We start from the raw sequence: 14752 nt of genomic DNA on the forward strand, positions 1-14752 counted from the left end.
TGATAATTTTAACATGGATTTGTTGCTTTTGGATTTATCCATATTATTATAATGCTTTGTCTAACCCAAATCAAAGCAAAGGAAGCTGATTTCTGGTATGACTACCTGTAGGTGTATCATGCTCACAGTGCCTTCCATACTGGCTCACCCTTCATTTGGGATGACCTGAAAAAGCTGAGCATCCTGCTGTTTTTTTCTTGAAATTCCTGTGGCCAACAAAAACCTGTGGCTCCCACAAACTGTGATTAATACTCTCATGCTACATTTTTTTTCCTTTCCTGGTCAGTAAATAAACACCTCTCTGACAGGAGAAGGAAGTAGCAGCAGCCACAACTGAACAAGTGTGGCATCTGAGGCACAGAGAGGTGAACCAGTACTTAGCAGGGATGGAACAGGATCTCCTGGTGCTGGTGCCATTCATTAGTCCCCACTGCCACTGGCCACGCCTTTATTGTCTCTTCCACAACTAAAGCCATTTATTCGTTCCCACACATCTCTTTGTAATCAGGGTTGCATTTGAGTCACAGAGAACATAAAAAAAAAAAAAAAGTGGAAAACAGCTCTCACGTGATCATGTTTTTTGTCAAACAAGTCAGTATTAAAAGAGAACACGGTTAAAAGAAAACAAGCTTTCTGCAAGTTATCTCCAAGAATGGGCAGGAAGTTTAAGGCATGCACCATGGAAAGTACTTGGGTGCTTAGCTCAGAAGCCTGTGACTTTTTTCCCTGCCCAAGCAGGGCTTTTTTAAGGGTGCGGGAAGACCCACTCATTTTAGTCCAGAGTAATCAAAGTTCCTTGTCTCTCAAAAACAAAAGGACTTGGTCAGGACAATTTAATCCTGCTTGTAGTATCCCAGCAAAGAATGACACAGCATTTCCATGAAGTGAGCGAAGCAGGGTAGCCTAACCAGACACTGCTCTACAAACTGTCTTGCCACCTCAGTGATACAACAAACCAATCTGATACACACAGGTTCTGACAAAGGTCTAGCTGGAAACAGTTGTGAAAGATGGGTGGAAAACAGTAAAAATGTTACACTTCTGCGAGCTAGAATTGGAGATACGCTTGCTTTGTGTCAGGCTGTCCAAACAGTGGAGGAGTTAAGGAAGTTAAGAGCTTCCTTCCCATCATACTAGGGATGCAACACCATGGTGCAGGTGAGGTGACCATGGCAAACAACACTTTCTTCTCCAAGCAGCTGACTCAACAAGTAAAACAGGCAAGTTTGCTAGAGTAGAAGATGAAATGAGATGGTATCTCAGTTCACTACGTAAAAACCAGTTCATTAGCAGATCTTTAAGAAAAGCTAAGACTACACTAGGCTAAGCTGTTACTATTTTCTATGAAAATGTAAGTATTTGCATGCTTTACTTACTTCCTCCCTTTGCATTTGTATCTCATATGCAAATAAAAATGCTAGGTCAGATACCGTCGTAACAGCCAAAATTTCCTCCCAATCACCCAGTTCCAAAGGGTTTACCATAAATGAGTCTGACTACATAATCAACACTACAAGGCACAAAGACTATATACAGGAAAGGCAATATGCTAAGAAAGCAACAGCTGTGAGCTTTTAGGAAGAAAAACAGCAGATCAAACTGAAGATGAGGAAAAAGAGATGGCGTCAAATATAGTGTGGCAAGTTAGAGTACAGCTCTGTGAGGAAGACCTACACTGTGATACCACATTCAAGAAAGGAAGTTGCTGACAAGGATGGATGATGAAAACATGAACAAGCACTGGAAAAGAATTTCACAGGAAATACGAGTCCAGATGCTACAGACTGGAAGGCAACTGCATTACAACTGGCAGGTATCAAAAAACATACCAAAGTCAGAGGCGGCATCAAAGATTAAACTTTCCCAGGAGACAGGAGTGGTAAAGTGTACTCATTTTAACTCAGTGGAAAAAGAAGTTACCAATTCACCACACTGAATAAGCCACAGTGTACGATTTTATCTAGAATTTGGTTTGCTTTCTACAGGCACAATCAAAACAATAGCAAGACACCCTACCAAAGGATGCCCACAATGGGCTTAACTGAGGAGCAACCTTCAGACAGGAACAAGCAGTGAAATTTTATCTTCAAGGAAGTCTTGAAAATAGAGAAACCATAACAATGGACTAGAAATAGGGGGATGAGTATCATACACTGTTAGGGCTAAGCACTGTTCCTGTTCACACAAACCAAGCAGATGGCGTAACTGTGAACAAGGGCAGAGGAAGGACGTAGGCAACCATGATGCCACCTCCAGGAGTCAAGTCCATTCTACTGCTCTCCACAAAGAGTGATATGATGCATCTGTTATTGTTACACCTGAGTAATTCACATGTAAATTATATGGTCGAAACATCTGCAGGAAATGCTGCAAAAATACAAATATTTGGGGTCTCATTACTCAGATACATACCTAAATGTCAATACAACTTAATTACCACTGGTAATTAAGCAAAGAACTAGGATCACCCAAGTTGAACACTCTATTATTGTACCTCACAGTTATGCTGTTTTCAGAGGCTCTCTATTATACATAAGCACTAAAAATGACGAGCGGTGATTTTAACAATGCTTTGTTAGTTTGCTTTGTAGAATCCAACCCAAATTCAATTCCAGGCCCACTAGTAAGTGTGTCCCAGGTGCCCAGTCCTGAAAGGCGCAAAGCAACTTCATGTGTGAAAGTCTACTTGAACTTAAAACACAACTGCTTTTAAAATTTAACTAGTATGAGGATCTGGAGGGAAGAAAAGCAGCATTTGAGGTTACGCCAAGGTCGAGCCCTCAGAAACAAACAATATGTTTCATAAAGCAAAACCTGCAACCCAGGCTACCTTAATTCTGCAGTAAAACACATTTATAATACTGAAAACTAAAGCTGTGTGGAGATAAATAAACAACAACAACAACAAAATAGTCAGTATAAGCATTATACTGTTTCTGAGTTATTATTATGTTCTGAGTTATTGCCAATTTTCATACCTTTACAGCCACAAAATGTCATAAATACTGCATATGCAAAATGTAATTGAAGTAAACTGAATACTATTTGAAAATTGTAGGATAACCTTTTTGAAAGCACAAGCTAAGGAAAAAGAATGTATTTAACAGTTATGCAAAATATATATAAGTACTTTATCCTCATGTTTTTACTTTTTCCTGTGCTAGCCACCATTTTCCTTGCCAGTTTTGCTCATTGCCAGCTTCCCTCATCACCAGCTTCCTACCGTTTGCCTTTTTAAACATTCTTATATCTCACAGCAAATTAGTAATTCTGAATTTATTATTCCCATTGAAAAAATGATGGAAGGGTGGGAACAGACCCAGAGCGTAATTAAGAAATTCTTACAGCTAGGAACAGACCAATTTCTTCCTCCTCCTACACACATCAGTTTAAATATGCTTTGTCCAAAAGATGTATGTAGATATTAAACAAATCCTAATGCCTGATATGACTAACTATGGAAAGGGATTAATTTGAGATTGTTCATGTTTTAAAGTCTGTTAAACAATGAGTGACTAGCTTATCTGAATGATATTTCAGTTTTAAACTAAATTATGTATTTCTATTTGCATTTCTGTAATTATTGGGTTTAATCATCTATTTAGCCTCTTCCACAGCACCCACAACTCATCTCTTGTTCTTGATGGATATTAAAAACTTTGACTTGTTCCTTCAGGAAGTGGGCGTTGGGTTACAGATAATAACCCACTGGTACGCAACCACCCCAGAGGCACAACTGCCTAGATGCTGAAATAAAAACCTTGACGTCACAGTTTAAACCAAATTTCCTGGAGAACTACTTTAAGACGCTGCCAGAGCTGTAGCATGGGCAGCAGCTAGCAGTAATGTCTTAAACTGAAGACCCAAAGATACAGCAGAGCATATAAAAAAGAATATATTGTTTGGACTTTGGTTTAAGTCATTTAGCCTAAATGAGTCAGCTTCACAGGGCTGAAAAAGCTCGTTAAGATGCAGGCTTCAGTTCTGAGTTTGTGTCAGCAGCATATCGTTGTCTAAAGGAACCAGGTTTGGGTATAACTCCATAGCTAGATATACTGCTATGGAGCTCTGCCCCAGAATCTGTGCTCCCACACCTGGCTAGCTTTCAGCATCTGATTCAAAGCTAAATCAGGGATTTCTAAATCATAAGGCAGCATTAGGTAAGCACACTGTTGTGGGTTAACCCTAATTGGTCTCAGGGCTCTGCACTGCCCTAGAAGTGCAAGGACAACTGGCCTCTCTGGACAATTGTTTGAGAGTCTTCTTTTTGCCCAGTCCTTCCTGTTAGGATCAAGGAACACCCAGTGCTTCCAATGCCAGGCTCCTGACTCAGCCTGGAAGATTTTATGTTGGTATAATTAAAAGATACTAAGCAATATGGAACCATAACAATAAGCCTATTTCATTAGTTTTAACTGTTATAAGCCTCACCTTTGTATTTGCCAACTCCTGCTGTGCTTCTGCCTCACACAAATTCTTACTGTACAGGCATCTTTATTCTTTGTTTGCAAAGTCCCTGACAATTTCCATTCTGCACAAGATGACTTAGAATATTGTATCATACCTTAGAGCTACCAAGGTGCTTTAGCTTCAACGTTTTCAAATTATTGCATATATATAAATATGTTTAAAAACAGACCCCTTTTCCAGGGCTCTGGTAGAGCTGAAAATCACTATTCCTTCAACAGTAGATACTCAATGAAATACTACATCCTGAGAGTGTTTTCATTTACACAGAACTGCTGTACACCACCAGATGTAAGCGCAAGTTAATTTTCAGGCATTCATTACTTCAAGCTCATTATTTCTCTTTTTGTGCTGGGTCTTACAGAGCCAGCGAGAGTACAGTTAATACTATATCCAAGGAGCATCAGAGGCTGATGTTTTGACTCTGAAGAGGTGCAAAGCAGACAGATGAAACACAAACTTGCCCATTGCTGTTGCAACGACATGTCTCGATCCTGGTAAAGAGACTGCCTGCATGGAGTAGAGGGCCTTTCAGCTCCCATCTAACTCCAGATCTCCTTCCCTCCTCGGCCACCGTCTCCCTCCGGGCACTCGCTGCACAGCCCGGCAGAGCCCCTACCCTGACCCACACCACGCAGCATCTCCCCTGGCTGGTGTCCGGGAGATGATGCACGCAGCCCTGAGCAGCCCCGCTGCCATCCACTTCAGCCTCAAATCAAGTTAAGTCAGGAGAAAAGACACCGTCAGAGGTTGTGTTTGGGAACAGGTAACCAACACACGCGCTCGAGTCTGTAGTCACACCACCTTAAGGCACATGAAAGTTGTTTTGCAGTGCTGTACCTCCATACCCAGAAGACCCACGGGGTCTTTCTACAGGGAAGCCGAAGACTTCGGCCGCCCTCCCGCACCCGGAGCCCACCGCCCCGTTGCCAAGCACCACTGTCCGCCAGCAGCCATCCGTTCGCTGCCGCCTACCTGCCGGTCCCCGCCGCGCTGTGCCGGGGCCGGGCGCCTGCTGCACAGCTTTGCTCTTCCTCAGGACACTGCCCATACCTCGCCCCGCGCAGCGCAGCGCAGCGCCGCACCGCGCCCGCGCAGCAACACCAATCCCCCCCCGGCGGCGCCCCCTCGCGGCCGAGGCCGCCCCTGCCGTCGCCCCTGGCCGGGCTCTGTAGCGAGGGCAACAAACGCAGCCCCGAGCCCAGCCCCGGAACAGGGGCGACCCCTCGCGGTTGCAGGCGGCGGGCTGAGGCCGGCGGCGGATCCCTGGCGGCACCGCGGGAGCGGAGCGGAAGAGTTCTCCCGTCGCCTTTCGTGACTGCGCCGTGAGGCGGGCGGGGAGGGCGGTGGCGGCAGTATAGGCGCTTCGAGAGAAGGAGCCGCCGCGGAAACGTCGCCTGAAGGGAGCATTTTCTGCTGCGGGGACGAGGCGAGGGGCTGATCCTCGCCGAGCGGACCTGCCTGCTGCGGGATGCTGGGGTTAAAAGAGCATCCGGGAGGTGGTTCAGAAATATTTACTTATCACAATTAATTGTTCGTACTATGGTATCGCTCTAAAAGAAGACACCCTAACGGAAGGATGCACTGTGCAAGGCCAATGCCTGATGAGGCTTATCACACTGCTCCCTTCTGGGCTCGGGAAGTTATCTGCACCCTTATCTTCCAGCGCTGCCCCAGTGTGGTGCTTTTCACACGAGGACATGGCAAGCGGCGTGCCTGCCAAGAAGGGTTTCTGGTCTACACTGAAAAGACCGGCAGGGTAAAGTGAAAGCCATGATCCTGTAAACTACCAACAAACTCACACACAAACGTCTGGTGATATTGCTGGCTCCAACTTGGGCATTCATCACTCTACATGTGAAAGTATGTGAGCTGTTATACCAAACATGGCAATCTCTCTGATCCATATTCTCGCTTATGGCAAATACTGACATTTGATTGAAAGGTTTGAAAAAGGCACTAAACCAGCCATTACTGGTTTTGGTAGGGTTGTTCAACCTGGAGAAGAGAAGGCTCAGGGGAGATCTCATAGCAGCCTTCCAGGGCCTAAAGGAGCCTACAGGAAATCTGGAGAGGGACTTTTTACATGGGCATGTAGTGACAGAACAAGAGCAAATGGCTTCAAACTGAATGAGGGTAGATTTACATTAGATATTAGGAAGAAATTCTTTACTGTGAGGGTGGTGAGATGCTGGAACAGGTTTGCCCAGAGAAGATGGGTGGAAAAGCACATCCAGTTCCAAACCCCTGCCATGGGCAGAGACAACTTCCACTAGACCAGGTTGCTCAAAGCCCCATCTAACCTGGCGTTCAACACTGCCAGGGATGGGGCAGCCACAGCTTCTTGGGCAGCCTGTGCCAGTGTCTCACCACCTATCCTACTAATGCTCTCAGTAGAGGACCCCAACCACAGCAAGTCTTGGTACACTATCACAGAAGTAATAATGAGCAACAGTGGAGGAGAGAGAGAAAGGGAAGAAAGAGAATGGGATAAGAACTTTGAGTCTTCAGGATTAAGAGGCATTGCCTCCCGGTCCTCAGCATTTTTGCAGAGGACTTCAGCAATTCCAGTTTCTATTGCTGTATTGCTCTTCCACTTTGCAGTAGTATCTCTGGTATCAGCTGGTGTTTCTAATATCAAATAAAACCTAAAATAACTAAAGACTGTAAGTGGAAAAAAGTCTCTGAACTTACTGTGGGAATTATTAGGTTAAATAAATTATTAATCTAAATTATTAGGGTGATTTTAGAAATTACATCTTCAACACAGATATCTATAATAGCAAAACTTATTATGATAATGAAGATTAATAATTGTTATGGCCATTCAGAAACTGTTAGAGCTTCAGAAATAAAGTCATTGAAATAACTTGCTGAACAAGCTTAGGGAAGGAACTCTGTTCCACCAAACCTCATCTCAGCATTTTCATTAAATGCAGACTACCAGCTGGCAATGCAGTCAGTCTGAGAAAAAACAAGTTTAAAAAATAAAGCACCTTGGAGTCCTGTTCCTTGTCCATAATGTTTCATTTTGCTTATTGTATTTCAATTACGTTCTAATCACATTTCCTTTAATTTAGAAAAGAAAAAGATCTTAGACTGCTGTAGTGAAGATTCCCTGAAGCAATGGAAAAAATTAAGTGAAGTCCTACATTTGAGATGTTTCCTAAGTTTGAAAACCAGTGCATCCAAACCCCAGAATTATCCAGGGTCATGTAAAAGCACAGTCTTTCAATGCAGAACAGAACCTTAATGCTGCACCTTCTCCTGAATTTCAGGTTGTGATCAACTCCAAAGGCCTAAAAAACTTCCCTGTGGCTGATTTACTCCTATTATCTCACCAGATCACCCTCTCTCCAGTTATACCTACTCCTTTATTTATGTGTTTCTCCAGAGAGGTGTTTTGTCTGCTCTCACACTATTCCCCCATTAAATCTTTTCTCTGGGCAGATGCCAAAAGTACCTGCCTTCTTTAAATTTTGCCCAGAAATTACACTTTTTATGAGGCTTATGAAAAGCCAAGTACATGCATCCATCTTATGATTTATTCTAAATTGACTGAACCACATGAGGTCCAGAGTTGGACCACTGAAAAGTAAGCAGAATATGATCACAAGGAGAACGGAAAAGGTAAGGAAGAGAGTGGGGAAAAATACAGTGTATTCCAGTAATAAATAATGTGATCTTCTGATGCCTTCTCTGTATGTCATATACCTCTTTCTCAGTCTTTGCCTCCCTCTCCCTATTAGACTCTTCGGGAGAGAGACTCTCTTCCTCTGTGTTTAGAAAATGCTTGGCATTCTGATTTCTGCTGCTGTCCTCCTCATAAATAATCATCATGCCTCCCTTCTCCGGTAGCAAGGGCACACACAGAAGGGCAGCCATCAGGGTCATACAGTTGAAGGACACACTGGATCCTGCAGTATCTTCCTGGTACAGACGCTAACCTGAACCCCTGTTGGGGTCAGAGACAAGTCTGCATACTGAAGTCACAAGGAGACTGAAAGCCTGTTTCAGTTGTATACCAAAGCACTGCTGTAAATATGCTTTGGGTTTGTTTGTCTGTTCTGCCTGTTGGTTCCATCCACATGAAAATTTAGTGCAGATCTTCAGAACTGCTGTGTTAAGAAACAGGACAGCTGTCCTGGGTTCAGCAGTAGCAGTCACTTTTTCTCCTTCTTAGTAGCTGGTGCAGCACTGTGTTTTTGACTTTCAGCCTCGGAACAGAGCTGATAACACCGATGTTTTTAGTTACTGCTCAAATGTTTAGCCTTACCAAGGACTTTGTGAGTCTCATGCTCAGCCAGGGAGGAAGCAGAGACAGGACACCTGACCCAAACTAGCCAAAGAGGTATTCCATACCACAGCATGTCATGCCCAGGATGTAGAACTGAGAGTCGCCCGGAAGGGCTGGAACTCTGCTGGGTGGGGGGTGAGGTATTGGTATTGGGTGGGTGGTGAGGTGGTATTGGTTGGCGGGTGGTGAGGTGTTGTATTCTCTTCCCTTGTTATTTCCTTTATCATTATTATTATTATTGGTGGTAGCAGTAGTGATTTGTGTTACACCTTAGTTACTGGACTGTTCTTATCTCCGTGGGAGATACATTCTTTCAATTCTCCTCCCCGTCCCTCCAGGAGTAGGGGAGGGGGGAGAAAGGGTGGGAGGGGAAGTAGACTGTGTGGTTCTAATTTACAGCCTGGGCTTAAACCACGACAACAGCAAAGACTATCTCGTTAGAAATACCTGCAGAACAAAGGAAAGTCTTGAAAACCTGTCATATTGTGTCCTGTTTTTAAGACTGGACTATTATAAGGCATAGACTGCTACCAGCAGTGGGATTAGGAGATCAGCTGTGCTAAATTCAATGAATGTGTAAAAAGTCTGTAAAATACCTGAATTACTAATAAGAGTAGTAATTAAGATATTCACTGATAACGCTCTTAATAAGATAAAATGTAAGGTGTTCTACTCTGTCTTGAAATATTGATAAAGACATTTAACAGCAAATGTATTTGGTGTGTGGTTGCTGCTGAAGAACCCTGTAACAGAGCTGCAATAACTCAAGAGGTATGTCAATGAGACCAGTCCCTCTGTTGTTTCTGAGATAACTGATTCCCAGCTCCCTGTGTCCATTATTAGGAGTGATCACTAAAGTAGTGTTAGATTTTCTTTTCCCACAAAGATTTCTATACATTCTTTCTCTATACAAATTGGGAGGAAGGCTGTCTCAGCAAACAAAGAGCCCACAGTGACACCTCCTTATAAAGTACAGAATTCTTGGTGCTGAATGCAGAATCTCCTAAATATTAGCATTATTAAAGCTGATACAGTCCTTGCATTTTCAGACTATTAACGACATTGAAATACCTCCAGTCATTTTTGCACACTTAGATTCATCTTGCCTTGCATCAGCCACCTAAAAGCTCTTTTACAAGCTTTTGATCTAAGCTTCTTCTGTAGCCAACAGAGAAAGACAGGCATGTCCAGATGATCACCTATCTTTCTAAAAACAGGCACTTCTGAAGAGCGAACTTATCCTTACCCCTTAGTTTGGACAAATTCAATTGGGAATCCGAGCTCTCATGTTTAAGTTGACAGAATAAACATCTCTGCTTATACTGCAAATGTGATGGTGTCAGTCAGTACCTTAGTGATAGCTAAGTGGCACAGTTAAGATCCACTCAGTTTCAGTGATGACATTGAAAAAATGGCAACCTACACAGGCCTTTGAATCACTGCAGTTTGGAATTCCATATTATCACTTCTGCAGGAAGGAAACTACAAATACTGACAAGTGCCAAAACTTCTGGAAACCTCTCATACTTCCAGAAAAGTCCTGAATTCCTCCAGTCATATCATGCAAAACTAAGGGATCAAATCTATTGCCATTGTGCTATTCAACCATACAGACACAATGTGACAACATAGGCTTTATGAGAATAAATTTTCATGATATAGAGCAAAACTTAGTTCTTTAGTCTTCCAGAGCCCCTGCTCTGTAACTCCAGTACGTCAACGCTGACAGCCTCAGGCGTAATCAGAATTCTCTGTAATCAGAACTGAACGGGCAATAGTCCACATTTCCTCACTCCCATCTTCATCTGACCTGCCTTCTGTGCTCCCTCTGCAGTACCCAAAAGAGAGCTGCAATGGAACCCAGCTTCCCCACCCATGGGACATGTAGGGTTTCACTGCATTGCCATTAAGCCGCTGCTTGTCCTCCTGCACAGTAGAATTAAGTAAGACATCTTTCACCATACTTACACTACTGAGAAATTACAGTCCCACATGGAGCCAATGACTGGAGAAAATCCAAAACATAACCATAGATTGCAGTTGAATACCCATGATAACAAATAAACCCATGTGAATAACACTTGCAAACATGTCATAATTGTAGCTACAAAGTTAAGATAAAATTTTAAAACTACTTAAGTTTTTCATTTTATACTTTGTATTACTTAATATAAGGTTTGAAAAGCTGAATGATTTAATCCTTTTCTATATAAAGTGAGCATTGATTTTGTTCCCCTGTGTTTCAAAAAGAGCCAAACCCAGTGCAAATATTTTTATCCAGGAGGCTGTAATGGCACAATTACAAAGCAAGTCTCATGTCAGATTGCATCTCAAAACTGTGGCATTGCTTTGTTGAAAACAAAGCAGAGAAGATATTGTTATAGTTTCACCTCCAATTGTTGCTGTATTATTCATGGATAAGTTAGAGGCTTCTGCCAAAATCTCTTCTAATCCTTCAAATGGTTCTGTCTGGGCCATCATCTTGCACGTGTACTTTGAAGTTCTTTGTTGCTCTTGTGCAATGTTTATACTTAATGTTTTAGACATGTTTTAACATATAAATTACCTGATTACAAGTCAGTTCTGCTCCAGGTACATTTCAAAGGGATTACTGCTGGCCGCATTTAACCCCACCTGGCCAAGATTAACTAGCACATCTAAACCTTTAGTATCATCTTTGGATCTACTTGCTTGATTAACTGTTCCACTGGTGAAAACAATAAGTTGATTTTTCTTTTATCTAAAGGAACAAGGCTTCAGCATTCATGTACTGTCTATCCACCTTAGTTCCCCCCACTAACTTTTGAAATGTTGGCCAATTTTAATCAAATTTACTTGGAGCAATCTGCCTCAACACACTCCATTTCTGTATGTCTTGTGAAAGAAAAGCAGTTGAACAGTGGCGAGGAAAAGGCTCAAAAATGAATTCAGCTCTTGTTAGAGATGGCACACAGCAGCTCAGTTTCAAGAAGTCTTCAGGAAATGGCTTCATATGTCATTTGTTATATGTGGAACTCTTACCCCTCCTGTTCTTTTAGCATCTAAGCCATTCACAGTTCAGCTCAAAGCAGGAAAGTAATATTGCTACTGATTCAGCAGATGGGGAATTGAGGCACAATATGATACAAATGTAGACTTTCAAAGATATTTATGCACCTCTCAATCGAAATGTGATGGCCTGGATTTACAGTAAAGTTCCCAAGGTCATATAAGAAGCATGCAGTGGATCTGGGAGTTGAATCCAAGGTTGGACCTTGCTCTTTGGACCATATTTCCCAAATGAGATGTAGTAATTCCAGAATCGCACTCTGCCCAGCCTCTGATTTGGCTAGACACCGGTGTGCTGTGAATGAACACATCCTTTGGTCCTCATAGCATGGATGTCAAAGCTGGCTAATACTGTAGCTCTGCTTCTCAGGGGTACTGTCACAGTACAGACCCTATGCATGACTCTTTCAGAGATGTGGGACCGCACAGCACGAAGGCCATCCCAGCACCTAGTTCCTTCCAACTGTAGCAGAAGTTTTTCTGTTAAACGGGCAATACTGTCTAAAAGCAAGGTACATGGAGTAGCTGAAGAATTTTTCAACACAACTGAAAGCTACCGACCCTTGGAAAAATAAAAATGCCCAGAACTTCAATTAATTTCATCTGATCTCATCCTACTGTGACTTCCTTAATTACCTGTAGATAAGTTCTGTATTTCCACATCCAATTCGCATTGCCTACTTGGTGGCAGCTTCCAAGTATCTTTAGGGTTGTCTAATACAAGTAAGAATAATCTAATCTACCAAAAAGCAAACAAAAAAAAGAGATATCAACTGTTAGAAAGATCACCGTGAAGAATGAAAATAAATTCCTGAAACACCATGGAGTTCATAGGTCGACAAGAGATCCATTTCCAGTTTGTTACACTCAGAATTTCACAGTAATGAGAACTCCGGAGAATGTTAGATGAACCCCCCCACTACATCCAGTGCTATTTCTACAAGAACTGTAATTTCTTATTTCAGACACATACTTTTCCAAATGACAGAGTCCAGACAACAAATAAGGCACATTTTGGAGCAGGCTGATATATCTGTTCTGGTTTAAAGCAGCATACTTGCTCACCTTTGACAGCTTTCTTAGCTAACACCTCCTAAGCAGAACAGAAAATATCTGAATATTTTGATTTCCATACTGAAAATTTCAGAGACAAAATGACAAACTCACCAAAGAGATCACAACCTCCTGAAACTCTCTCTTGCATCTTACTGCAGTTAACTTCACTTGCTCTTGAACATTCTTCCCCTCTTTTTGTATAGATAGAATTTAAGCTGATCTAAAAGGGGAGGTTGACTGAGTACAGAATGTGAGGAACACACTGCAGACTGGAGAAATTATATGTGAACATGGGGAATATAATATCTAAATGATATTATGAGGAATTTGAGGCTGTAACTGATAAGCAGCTAGAAAACAAAGCAACAAGCATTAAACTAGATGATTTATCATAGTTCACACAAGACACCCGTGATACTGTCAAGAGAGGAGATGCAAATCAGACATGTTGAAATACACCTTTTCAGGATATATAGTATGAATGAAACACACAGTGCTGCAAATATATGGAGGCTGAGAATGTACTCGGAATATGGAAAAAATAATAAACCAATTAAAGACTGTATGATAAACGTGTGACAGAAAAAGTCACCAGTAGAGGAACACAAGATAAAATGGATGTAAAGGGAAATGCTGTCTTGGATTCCCTGGCTTCAGTTGGCTGACAACTTTAACTACTGAGTGCTGCTCTGTCACCAGTTAACACTTGTTCCCACTATCATATCCTCAAGAAAAGCATCAAGTAAAATAAGTGGACAAGGAGTTTTTCCATCAATACAACACTGATAAAGGCTAGCAAAAATGCTGCAGGAAAAACAAACAGTATTTTTGCTTCAAGTTTGAAAAACATGCAGAGAAAGATTTGAGGGCTGTACTTTCTAGAAGATTCAAAATATCGACTAGCTGCTCAAAAAAAGGACACTGTCTGCTCTTGTGCCCTGAAGAACCTGCACACTGGTCAGAATTCATCTTTCTACTCACTTGTGAAATTCTGGGCTAAGATGAGAGAATCCATCCAAAGACCTTAAAACTGCACAGCAAGATGAATAGCGGATTGTCATGGTATTATATTTAGTGAACAAAAGCAATAAAATAAAGGGAAAAATGCTTTCCCTAAGGCCCCAAAGTTAGCAAATATTTTTGCATTATTTTACATCTTCTGGGAAATTTCAAAAAAAAAAAAAACAACCCAAAACTAATTACTGCTCACAGTACCGAGGAGGCAGAATCAGGCTATATGTAGTATTTGCAGTAAAAACCTGAGGCCATGCAAAATTTGTCTCATTTGATGTCTCAGTTTAAACTCAACAATGCAAATACACTGACATTTTGAGTGAATCTGAATCTTTGTGATATATCAAATCATATGAAACTAATGTTGTAATGTGAAACCAAGTGGAAATGTGTAAGGCTCATTGATTTTTGCTTTGTTTAAATCCCAATGCTAGAAGAAAGCTAGGAGAGGAATGTACTGTGTTTATCAGGTATTACCCAGAAGAATGCTAACAGGACTTTCATACCAGTTTAGGTTAAAATACTTAAGATCCTCAAGTAATGAAGAATGACTATAAGGTATTAAGAACTGCACAAACCAAAATTATTCTTGTTACCTCCATTGTGGAGACTGCACATACACGTATTGATGGCAGATGTGTGGAATGTCTTTGGCTGCCTTCTCCTAGAAAAAAAATCCCTCTCTCCAGTTCTAGCGAATGGCAGGACTGGTGGATTACAAAGTGTTTCATATAAATGCTTCATAAATGAGGTTTATAGATCTCGGTGGAGAAGTCAATCCAACTATCATCTTCACCCAGCAGCCTGTATTTCTTCAGAACAAAGCCTAAAAGCAGAAGGGAAACATGTGCTTTAGGCCCTCTATCAGGA

The sequence above is a fragment of the Psittacula echo genome (genome assembly GCF_963264785.1).
Source record: "Psittacula echo genome assembly, chromosome: 1".
NCBI classification, from domain to species: domain Eukaryota; kingdom Metazoa; phylum Chordata; class Aves; order Psittaciformes; family Psittacidae; genus Psittacula; species Psittacula echo.